This window comes from Python bivittatus, unplaced genomic scaffold (assembly GCF_059951505.1).
Source record: "Python bivittatus isolate LINGU-HERP-01145 unplaced genomic scaffold, Pbiv_v1 ctg000850_np1212, whole genome shotgun sequence".
Classification (NCBI taxonomy): Eukaryota; Metazoa; Chordata; class Lepidosauria; order Squamata; family Pythonidae; genus Python; species Python bivittatus.
The window spans coordinates 61363582-61374081 of NW_028277112.1; the positions used below are offsets into that span (position 1 = coordinate 61363582).

The window sequence follows — 10500 nt, forward strand, 5'->3', positions numbered from 1 at the left end:
GCCTTTACAATGAGACAGGGAAGCTGGGTCTCTTCAGATGTTCCTGAAGCACAATTCCCAGCCCTGAACTTACCACGGACCAGGAGCTATCATGCCTAGGGTTTTGCAGTGCTTCAGATTTGATTGAGAAGGGGTGCTCTGGAGTCTCTGACTCTTCAAAGCAGCCACGTCTATTTCCAGGATTGCAGTTGCTGCAGAATGACTTCTCCTGCAATTGCACAATCCTGGAAAAAATGTGGCTGCTTTAATGAGTTCCAAGCAGGTGCTGGCTTCATGCTTGTGCTTGTTCCAGAGTGCCTCTTCCCAACTGAATCAGAAGCACTGCACTGTCCTAGCAGATCAACGATGTCTAAAAGGCTCAAGATTCTGTCCTTTATATCTGCTTTAGCAATAAAAGAGAACTGAGAAGGATATTTTGTTAAGTGATGTATGTACTTTATTTAGGACAGAGGACTGGCCCAAGGTCGGCAAAGGACAGGATGATGCTACCTCCCTCATGCCATACACAAGCTGATTTGGCTATGAGTTGAATCCTACCTTAATAATAGCAAAATGTATAAATAAATACCGTAATATGATGGGTATCATTTTCAAAACCTTAATTTCAAAACAGCCCTTTGGCCTATTTTGCTTTTTGGCTTCTCTCTGCAATGCAGGCGCCAAATGTGTGTGTTCCTCCAAATGTACCCACATTTTCTTTGCTGCTGTGATCACTGTCCCTTTGTTTGCCTTTCATCTGCTCAGCAACTCAGGCACAAAAGCGAGCAAGCAATGTTTTATCACTCAGAGGGTAGGAGAACAGAAACAAACAGCGAAAACAACAGAGCAGCGGGATGAAGAGACAGCCAGAATCGGCAGTGGCCCTACTGAGTCAAGAGGCTTGACAAGTGCCCCAAAGCAGAGACCGGTGGTGTAACCTGACTTTGTGGTGAAGGCGAGAGAGGATTTTCCAGGGGTTATCTGAGTATGCAGAAATTTTAGGGCAGGAGTTGGCTAATGTAATGGGACTAAAACTGTCCGAAGGCCAGTAGAATTCTGGATATTGTAGACCAACATCATGGGCTGGCGGTGGCCACACTTGCTTTAGGAGCTTTGCACATCTCGATCGGTCCCAGCCTCATCTCAATGTGTTAGTGCTGTCTCCTCAAGTTACTTATATGAATGAGCTACATTTGTATACTGCCTCCCCCAAGGAACTCACTCTGGTGTTGATGTCAGATGATTCTCAGAATAAGGCTGTAAGGTGGACAGGTCCAAGAGATCTCAAGTAGGGGAGTGGTAGAAGAAGCCAGGGAAATGAATAAGCAAAGCCCTTTTTATTGCAGATGTAGGCAACGTAATGCTCTGCAGATAATTGGATTGCCACTCCTGAATCCCAGATCATTAGGAAGAACCAGAGATTAGTCAGTTAACGGTGCGACAAATAACAACAGGAATTTTGCATCCTTCATCATATGGTTAAAAGCTGACAACTGGGAAGTTCTGATGAACTCTTGGATTCTAAACTCACAGCCATTCTCCTAACTTCTTGTGGAATACATGCAGTGAGGAAATATCCATGTGCACCTGTAAAACATGCCCTTTGAAGGAGGGTGAAGGAAAATCCCCATCTATATGTGTGCCTACTTTTCAAATGTTCTCTTGACCTGTGATAGATGTGTAGGGGAAAGCCATTCAGAGGGAAAGATTTGAATAGGAAAACAAGAGGCAGTGAAAGCATGATATGTTCCCAGCCATTATGTGCTGCTCTGCTCCCAGCTGTAATCTCCCCAGGCAGCTTTTCAGTGATGAATGCTTACTGGATTGTTACATGGATCAGATCCTTTGCTGCTAAGGGATGAGTAACCTATGGCCCTTCACCTGTTGGATTCTGAATCCCTAGCTAGCATGGTGAAGAGTCATAAATAGGATTTCTGGACCAACAATATCTGGAGGATTGAAAGGTTCCCACCACTGTGTCTTTCCAGGATGTGTGAATGACTCTCCTCTCCTGCATGAATTTATACAACAATTATCAGAGGTTCCCTCTTCTAGAAAGGATAGTATTATTTAACTTAGTTTGTGTCCAAATTACTTCCATTTCTGTCCTAGAAAACAGGCAGAAAGTCACACCTTAGGGTAGTCTCCAAATTTGAGAGCTTCTAGGTGGGTTGCACTGCATCTGGCCATTAGCCTAGCCTGCACTGAGGTTCAAAGTTAATTGGCTTGGACATTATAAAAACAAGAGAGGGGGTGCATAACCTGGGAAAGCATTTCAGTTTCAGGTATTTTCCCTGAATCAATGGAGTTCCTTTTCACAGGAAGTTCTCAGTGTACCTTACACTAGAATATTGTTTATCATTGACTGATAAGACAATCCAATCGATGCCTGTTGGGAAATCATGTTTATTTAGTTCAATAGCTCTCTACTCCCTAGCAAATATATGTAGGTTTGTTGCATGAAACTTAAACCAGATCACTGTATCTACTGGCATATAAAACCATCCACAGATAAGGTGACCCTTAATTTTTTAACCAAAATACAGTGAAAAATGCGTCACCCACAGATAAGCTGACCTTCAAGATTTTTGTATGGTTTAATTTTCACAATTGGGTTATCTGTGGGTAATCCATGGATTATCCATTTTTTATGGCATTTGGGTTGAAAATTCAAGGGTCAGCTTATCTGTGGATGGGCTTATCTGCAAGAATGTATGGGATACTTTAAAAAAGTATTACTATATATATATATACACAAATACTCGCGGATAAGCCCATCTGTGGATAAGCTGAACCCATTCTAGGGGGTGTATTTTGGCATCTACAATTCTCAACTAATTCGCAAGTAAATATGGTAATAAAATCATGCAATCTACAGTAAGGGCTGCTTTGCTGGATGATATGTTGCTCCAGAGTGAACTATTTTAATCAACTGTTCAGTGTTAAATGTTTTCAAGTTTTTTTGGTATCAGTAGAGGTATTGTGCACGTGCTTCCATCTCTTTCAATGAAATCTTGGCTGTAAGAATTTGGACTGTTTTTATAGAGTGGTATTTTGTTTTGTTTTGGGTGGGGGTGGTTGGTGTAATTATTTACAGTTTGAGAGAACTAGTCTTTTTCTTTGTTTGTTTTATTCAATTTATATGTCTGCCTCCTCACAAGCAACCATTTTAACAACAGTTAAAGCAAGAATTACAAATAATAAAAATCCAGGGAGATATAAGATGTAAAAAAAGCATTCTGTCACACATACTTGTAGTGCTGGGGTCAAAATTCACTTCATGTAAATATTAACACATTGATGGTTCACACAAATCTTCGCCTAAAGCCTTAGGGAAGAACCATCTTCAGGAGCTTTCTCAAGGCCATCAAAGCCATGTGGATCTTGAGGTGAGGTGGGGATAATGTTCCTCAGGGCAGGTGCAGGGACACAGAAGACATCCTGCCAGATGGGATAGATAATGATCAATAATAATAATAATAATAATATCATATATAATATCTATAATACCTTTAACTCCATCAAACAACAACATCTGCCTGTCACAGGTCCTTGGGAAGGACTCGATAAGTGGATTAAAATGCCAAATCCAGTCTAAACATCTGGCTGACTGTGCGACCAACCATAATAGATAGATAGATGAGATCTGGAGCAAGCCAACCTATTATGACTAAATTCTTCCAATTCAGAGTTAAACTATAACTGTTAATAAATCCAGAATTCTTATCTTTCCCTGTATTTCTGCTGATCAAAGGACTATTGTTTGTGTAATCGGTTGGCACTATCCCTGTACAGACAGGAGGCATCAGCAAGTTTGGGAGATGCCTGAAGTTTGCACAAGTACAAAAAAAAAAAAGTGCGTGTGTGTGTGTGTCTGTGTATGGTCTTTTGAAAACAGAGCTTATATAGTAGCTATGGGTTTTTTATGGATTCTGGAGCTAATGGAGGGAGAATGTATTTTATTAATTCAATATACATTTCCTTTTGCAACAGCCAGGAGCTCAAACCTCAAAACAGTAACCAAAAGAAAATGAAATAAAAACCATAAAACAGATGACATCCAAACTTAAAATTACATAAATATGCTGTAAAGACTTAGTTCACCAACTCAAAAAGCCTGGCTGAATGGATTTGCCTTGAAATTTTGAATAACCACATTATATCCTTCAATGTTTTGTCGCAATTTACTCATGACGAGCATTTCTTAGAACTGTGAAAACAAGCTAAAAAAGAGCATGGTGGCGTTCTTATGCAGCTAATACTCATCTCAAGGGTCTTGTGCAGAAGACTCTTTCAAATATTGCTACCTAGCCTTATAAAAACATCCTTCACCTGCAGAATCTTTGAAGGTGAACATAGGTATTTGTAGACTCTTCCAAAGAGTTTCTCTTGTTTGATTTAATGTGTAGTAGGGAAGAGGCAACATTTAGATGACCAAATGACCTGGTGGGAGAAGGGCAAACAACTTCACTGCTTAAGTTCATAAGTCTGCTGTTAATTGAACACTGAATTACAGAAATCCAACCAACCAAGCAACTCCCATATGTTATGGCCCTGTTCTTTTCTAAGGAGCTTTCTAGGCACCTGGCGTGATTTTTGATCAAATAGATGTAGTGCTTCTTTTGACATTTATGGATTGAGAAAAGCTCACTTGAGGGAACATCTATCTCAACATAACTCTGCCCATATTTTTTCAGTCTTTTTTTTCCAGGTCCCTCCACCCTGGGATGAAAGCAATTACTGGGGAAGGATCTTTTCTGGCAGTAGCTCCTTGAGTCTGCAAATCTTTGGCCAACAGGCACCCACTCTGAACTCTTTGAAGAGCCCAGAAAGCCTTTTCTGTCTCCTCAGACTTCTCGTGCTTTCTGATTTGTTTTGATTTGGCTGGGAGCTTATCGTGCTGTAAGACCATTCTTATGATCTGCTATCTTCTATCTGAACAGCTGTTGTTTACTGTGATTGCATTTTGCACTGTTCTTACTATAAGTTATCCCAGTTAAAAGACAGGATAGAAATCTTGATGAGAAAAGGAAAAAGGAAGGAAGACTAGCAATAAATTCATAATTAAAAAGTAATAAAAAATAGTAATTAAAAGAACTAAAAGAATAATAATTGAAGGCTGGGCTAGAAACAAATTCTGGATACCTACCTACATGAATACTGCCAACATGGTTCAGTGGCTTTATTCTGGCATGAGGCAAGGTGATGAATACCTTTGGAATGTATTACTAGCAGATAGGCCTGTCAGTTTAGAAGGTGAATCTGTCATATGGCAAAGAAGAGGAAGTGCTTCTGAAGAACAAGTGAGGTTAGGGAACATGGGTGATATGTGTTCTTCTTGGTGTTGCTGAACTATATCCCCATCTGGAACGGCCCACAGGGAGTCAGGGATGTTATGATTTCCCCACCCACCTCTGCCCACAGTGATGCTCCTGAACAGTCTGTATTAAATCTGACCCCATGTTCATGGGAAACTGAATAGAGTGACTTTCCAACAATATAAGGCTTGTAAGGATTCCTGAAACATCCACACCCCCCCAAAGGGGAAATGGTTGCTCTGTGGGATAGGGAAATGACACATCGGGGACCTTACATTATGAAAGGTAATACTTAATCATCCCTCTTGCTCAGAGACACTTTATCAGATTCTTTTCGGTCTCTTATCAACCCAACCAACCCTACCTCCTGCAGCATAAAGTAGATGGTGATTGGAGCCTGAATCTGATTGCAACAAAAGCCAAGCTGCACCCCTGGGAGCCACCCTTGAGAGGAGGCAGACCATGCAAGCACACGCTAAGAATGTCTGGTGCGCCTGGGCGGCCTGCAAAAGAGACAGAAACCACCTTGGTAGGCACCCATTGCCTGTTCAGCCTCCTCAGATGGGTTTGCGCTTGCATAATTTAGAGATGGCCATGGGAAAAGGCGCCACTGTAACTGTCGTTCCTTCAGGGTCTGGGTGGGGAAGGTTAGGAGGAGCACAGTTTTTATTTTGCAATAAATTGAGATGTCTTTCTCTTTGCAGGAAGTGAGAAGATGCAGGGCTGGCCCAAGCACAGCAGAAGACAGGGTGAGCTAAATCCTCCACATCATAACAAAGCTGATTTGGCTGTGAATCCTAATTTAATACTAACCAAGATGGAAATGCCAGGGTTATAAACTAGACTGGGAAGTCAACAATAATTGTGGGAAGAAGATAATAGCTAACAACTTCTGAATTGCTGCCAAGAAAACGTCTTATGGGTCACTAACTATAGGGGCCAGGTTGTGAAAGTCTTTACCTTCTTAAACATTTAAGCATGACATAAAATGCCCCTTTCTGTGGAGATAAAACTTTCATATATGGAACCAAGAACATCCTAAAGACATTCCTGCACATTTTAGAGTAGTGGTTTGGAATCCATACTGTGTTCCACATTTGGGAACTATCTAGAGCGCTCCCTGTCAGAACAGTCTCGTTCATCAGTTATAAAGAAGTTTAACATTCAGTTAATCACAATATCACAATTCCTACCCTCTCCAAGAAAGTCTTAGGAATAGAAATAGCACCAATAGTTCATTGTTATGGACGCTGGAGTGTCACCATACTGCCAAAACCAAATTCTACACTGTTTGCAAATGATGGATTTTTAAGCCATCTTAAATCTGGTTTAAATTTAATACATGTCAGTAATGGAAATTGGATTTCCTCAACAAAAACTGAATGGACTGGTGTTGCTGTGCTCCACTTTCTCTCTTGTTGCCAGACCATTTGGATGAAAATGATAAAACACTGTTGTTGTTGTTGTTTTAAAGCAGGGGCTTTTGTGCCATGGACTTCTTTGAGAGTTGGGTGAAACCTATGGCCTCCTCCTCAGGAAAATGTATTTAAAGGCATGAAATAAAATATATAGATATAGAATGTACAGTATTACAAAAGAATCCAATTATGCTTGCATACAGATTCTTGCCAAGAAAACTGCAGAGACTTGTCCAGGCAGCCGCCAGGAGTCAAGGCTGACTTGAAAGCACATGCACCCAAAAGTAATATATGTGCTTCTTTATTAATCCATTAAATCAATAAAAGAGACCATATCCTTTTTTCGGATATAAAAATTTTGGTGCTAAGATTTATTGAAGTTAGCAAACATTTTTGGATTACTTGGTTGCCTACATACAGTATTGAACAAAAAGCTAAATTCCAGTTAGAGGTTAGTGAAAATAACATTCCCATCCAAGTTCATGGACCCCCAAGTTTCATGGACCCCTGGTTAAGAATCCTTGCTTTAAAGAAAAGAGGGGGAAAAGATCACTTGTGGTTAAAAAATGTAAGAAAAGAAAATCAAAGAAGTTCTTGAGGTAGTCTAAATCAATTATGTATTTATTTATATTTCAAATTTAGATACCGCCCATCTCACGAAAAAGTGACTCTGGGCAGTTCGCAATAAAGCAACAATAAATATTAATTAAAATACAATAAAAACAATATAAAAATACAGTAAAAATAGAATAAAACCAAACACAAACTCAAATAATAATATCTTCCAAGATGTTGATGATCAGTAAGATGTTAATATATGGGAGCATCTTCAGGGTGCTAGCCACCCTCAGGGTTGGTTGCCCCTTTTCTCATCCCAGGCCAGTTTGCAGAGCCAGGTCTTGACTGCTTTCTGGAAGGTCAAGAGAATTGGGGCCTGCCTCACCTCTGGGGAGAGGGTATTCCATAGGGTGGGGGCCATGGCAGAGAAGGCTTATTCAATTAAAGAGTTAAGTAATAATGGGGAGATGCTCCTTCCTGCTGAAGAGATGCAATGTATTACTGCATAATTAGTGGAGGCAAATGATGACAGAGTTGGTGTCTTGGAAGTTTTGCAGCTCCCCCCACCCCTTATAGCAACGTGCTCAGATTTTTTACAGATCACCAAACTAAGGAACATTGGCATGAACAAAAGATTAACACGGGGAGCTGGATGGATACCACGTTTGGCGACCTCCCATTGATCAGCTAGAGAGAACCGTGATTGGTTCAATGTTCTGTGGCCAGTGACAATGAAGGCAACTGTCACCCTGTCGATCAGGTCATATCACCCAATGTCAAGGGCCAATAGGAGGTTCTGACCTAGATGCAACAGTATCCTCTCAAGCTGTGTTTTATTCTTTTCCTATAGGACAGAGGTCAGCCATTCCTTCATATATGGGAGAGAAGAAAGGGCAGCAGTCACAATACTGGAGTGGAGTTGAAACTTGGTCCTTTAAGATCCCAGTCAAGCCAGTTCCTATACTCATGGACCTATTGATGATTATGGTTTTCTGGTCATGCTAGAGTTTGGCAGAATGTTAGGAATAGGCTTTTTGCACTGGTGCAATTAGATATTTTTAGACCAAAGGTAATGGATTTCTATCTTCAGCTCCCCTTTAGTTCATAATATAATATGCTTCAGTTACTTTAAAATGTGGTGTGTCAGCCTGCCTGCATTTGATGTTTCATTGTTCATTCATTTAGGGTTATGGGGTGTTTGCAAGAGAATTCAAAGCCTGCATGATGTGTGGTGCAGCACCGTAATTGAAGCCCTCCCCATTTTGAACACATATGTGATGTCACTGCACATACAAAGGGGACTGGGCTTCAATCACAGCACAGGACCCACCATCTTGCAGATTTTTACCACCACCGCCACCCTTGTACACTGCTGGATAAGTCGTATCTTGGATTTTGGCCCTAAAGTGTTGTTTGTATGTAACACTATTTTTATGCATGTGGAACAGTTCCCATGCCTTGAGCTACAATTCCCATTGTCAACTTTATCAACAGCTTAATCATTACCCATCTAGAGGTCAGCTTCTAGAAAAAGCTAGTACAGAAAAGATAAAGAAGTCCCACCATCCTTTGCATCAACTCACCCTAACCAAAAGCTTCAGCATCCAAGTGTGATTAAAAATCAGTTCAAATTCTCCCCAGATATTTTCACTCTACTCCCATGTGTAGTCCACTGCCCCCTTCATCTTTAGCAATCATTCACTCAGATGATTTCATAAGCGAGTCCCATCCTGCTGCTCAGTCTCAGACACACTCTTTTCTCAGGAGGATTGTGACAGAGACACAAATCTTGAGCAGTGGAATGTATTTCAAGCCCCATTGCAGAGTTGGATTTCATCACTTACAAAATAATGTGGTCCCTTCTGAAAATCTGGGGTAAAGATCTTGAAATGGAAAGATTGTAAGTTTCTTAAGGCATACATTCAGGAAAACTTGGTTGCAGGCAGAGAATCATTTAGTAGAGAGGGAAGGCATCTTTTATTGAAGGAAAAGTAAAGGCTGCTCCTAGAGCAGGAAATACAGTTTTTCTGGTGTTTGGACTACAATTATCATAATACCTAAAGACTGGCCATGAATATCAGGGCATATGCAAATTGCAACAGTGACCGTGGGTGCAAGGCAAGGGAGCCAGTGACAATGCAAGTACAGATGGGCAGAACTTGAGTTATGATGTTGTGATGTTTCACCACTTTAGTGGCTTTGTAGTCAGGAAAGGATGCCTAGGATGACAACTCCTGTCTTATGGTTTTATCATATTCTTGGGGGCCTCATTGCATTATGCAGAAATACTATCAATTAGAGTCATAACTGAGCTAAGTTCCACATTCCTAAGGCCAGGGTTCCTCAACCTTGGCGACTAGAAGATGTGTGGACTTCAACTCCCAGAATTCCCCAGCTGGCTGGGGAATTCTGGGAGTTGAAGTCCACACATCTTCTAGTCGCCAAGGTTGAGGAACTCTGCCTAAGGCTCAGCCTCACTCCACCATCCAGATAGGCCACAACAATTAGGAACCAAGGAATTTTTTTTTGTACAGGTAGAATGGAATGTAGAATGAATTGAATGCTATAAGATTATACTATAAGAAACAGATAAGGGTTTTCCATAGATTTATCTATGCTTATTTTTCCCTATAATTTAGGGGGAGATATTTTATCTTTCCACAGTAGAACCTACTTCACTTTCTGGTAGCTACCATTTTCTTCTACAATGTGGTATCATTTTCCCAGTAAGTGATTTATGGCATCTACTACAGCCATAAAATCATTATTGGGCCAAAAGGACAGTAATGAGAACACGCTTTGTACCACCTAATGGCACTAGTGACCAATTAGATGCCCCCACCCCCCAAAATGGTGGCTGTCTTGAAGCAATGGAGATCATCATTTATCTGTTAGAATATAACCACACAGAACATCACATTTTGGGAAAATGCAATAGCTGAGAAAAGCAAGGTATTCCTTTTGGGGAAGAAAAATATAGGGCACACATGGGAGATTTGTGGCTACTCTGGGGTGTGAATATGGTCACTGAGAACAAGCTGAATGCAACCCAGCTGCTAGAAAAGTTAATGCTGTTCTGCACTGAACTGGAAGAAACCTGTATCATAGACACCCAAAGTCCTTATTTCCCTTTATTCTGCAATAGGAGGACCATCCCTGGAGCACCATATACAGTTATGGGCTCCACATTTCTACAGCGATATTGGCAGGTTTGAACAGTTTCAGAG

General features: G+C 40.8%; 1 long non-coding RNA gene across 1 annotated transcript; it reads left to right on the forward strand.

Annotated features, from left to right (window-relative positions):
- Window positions 1-4627: 4627 nt before the first annotated feature.
- On the forward strand, window positions 4628-9620 carry LOC148213859 (uncharacterized). Its single transcript, XR_015793825.1, has 3 exons — window positions 4628-4881; window positions 6002-6046; window positions 8124-9620. It is a non-coding gene; the product is annotated as an uncharacterized LOC148213859 (long non-coding RNA).
- Window positions 9621-10500: the final 880 nt, after the last annotated feature.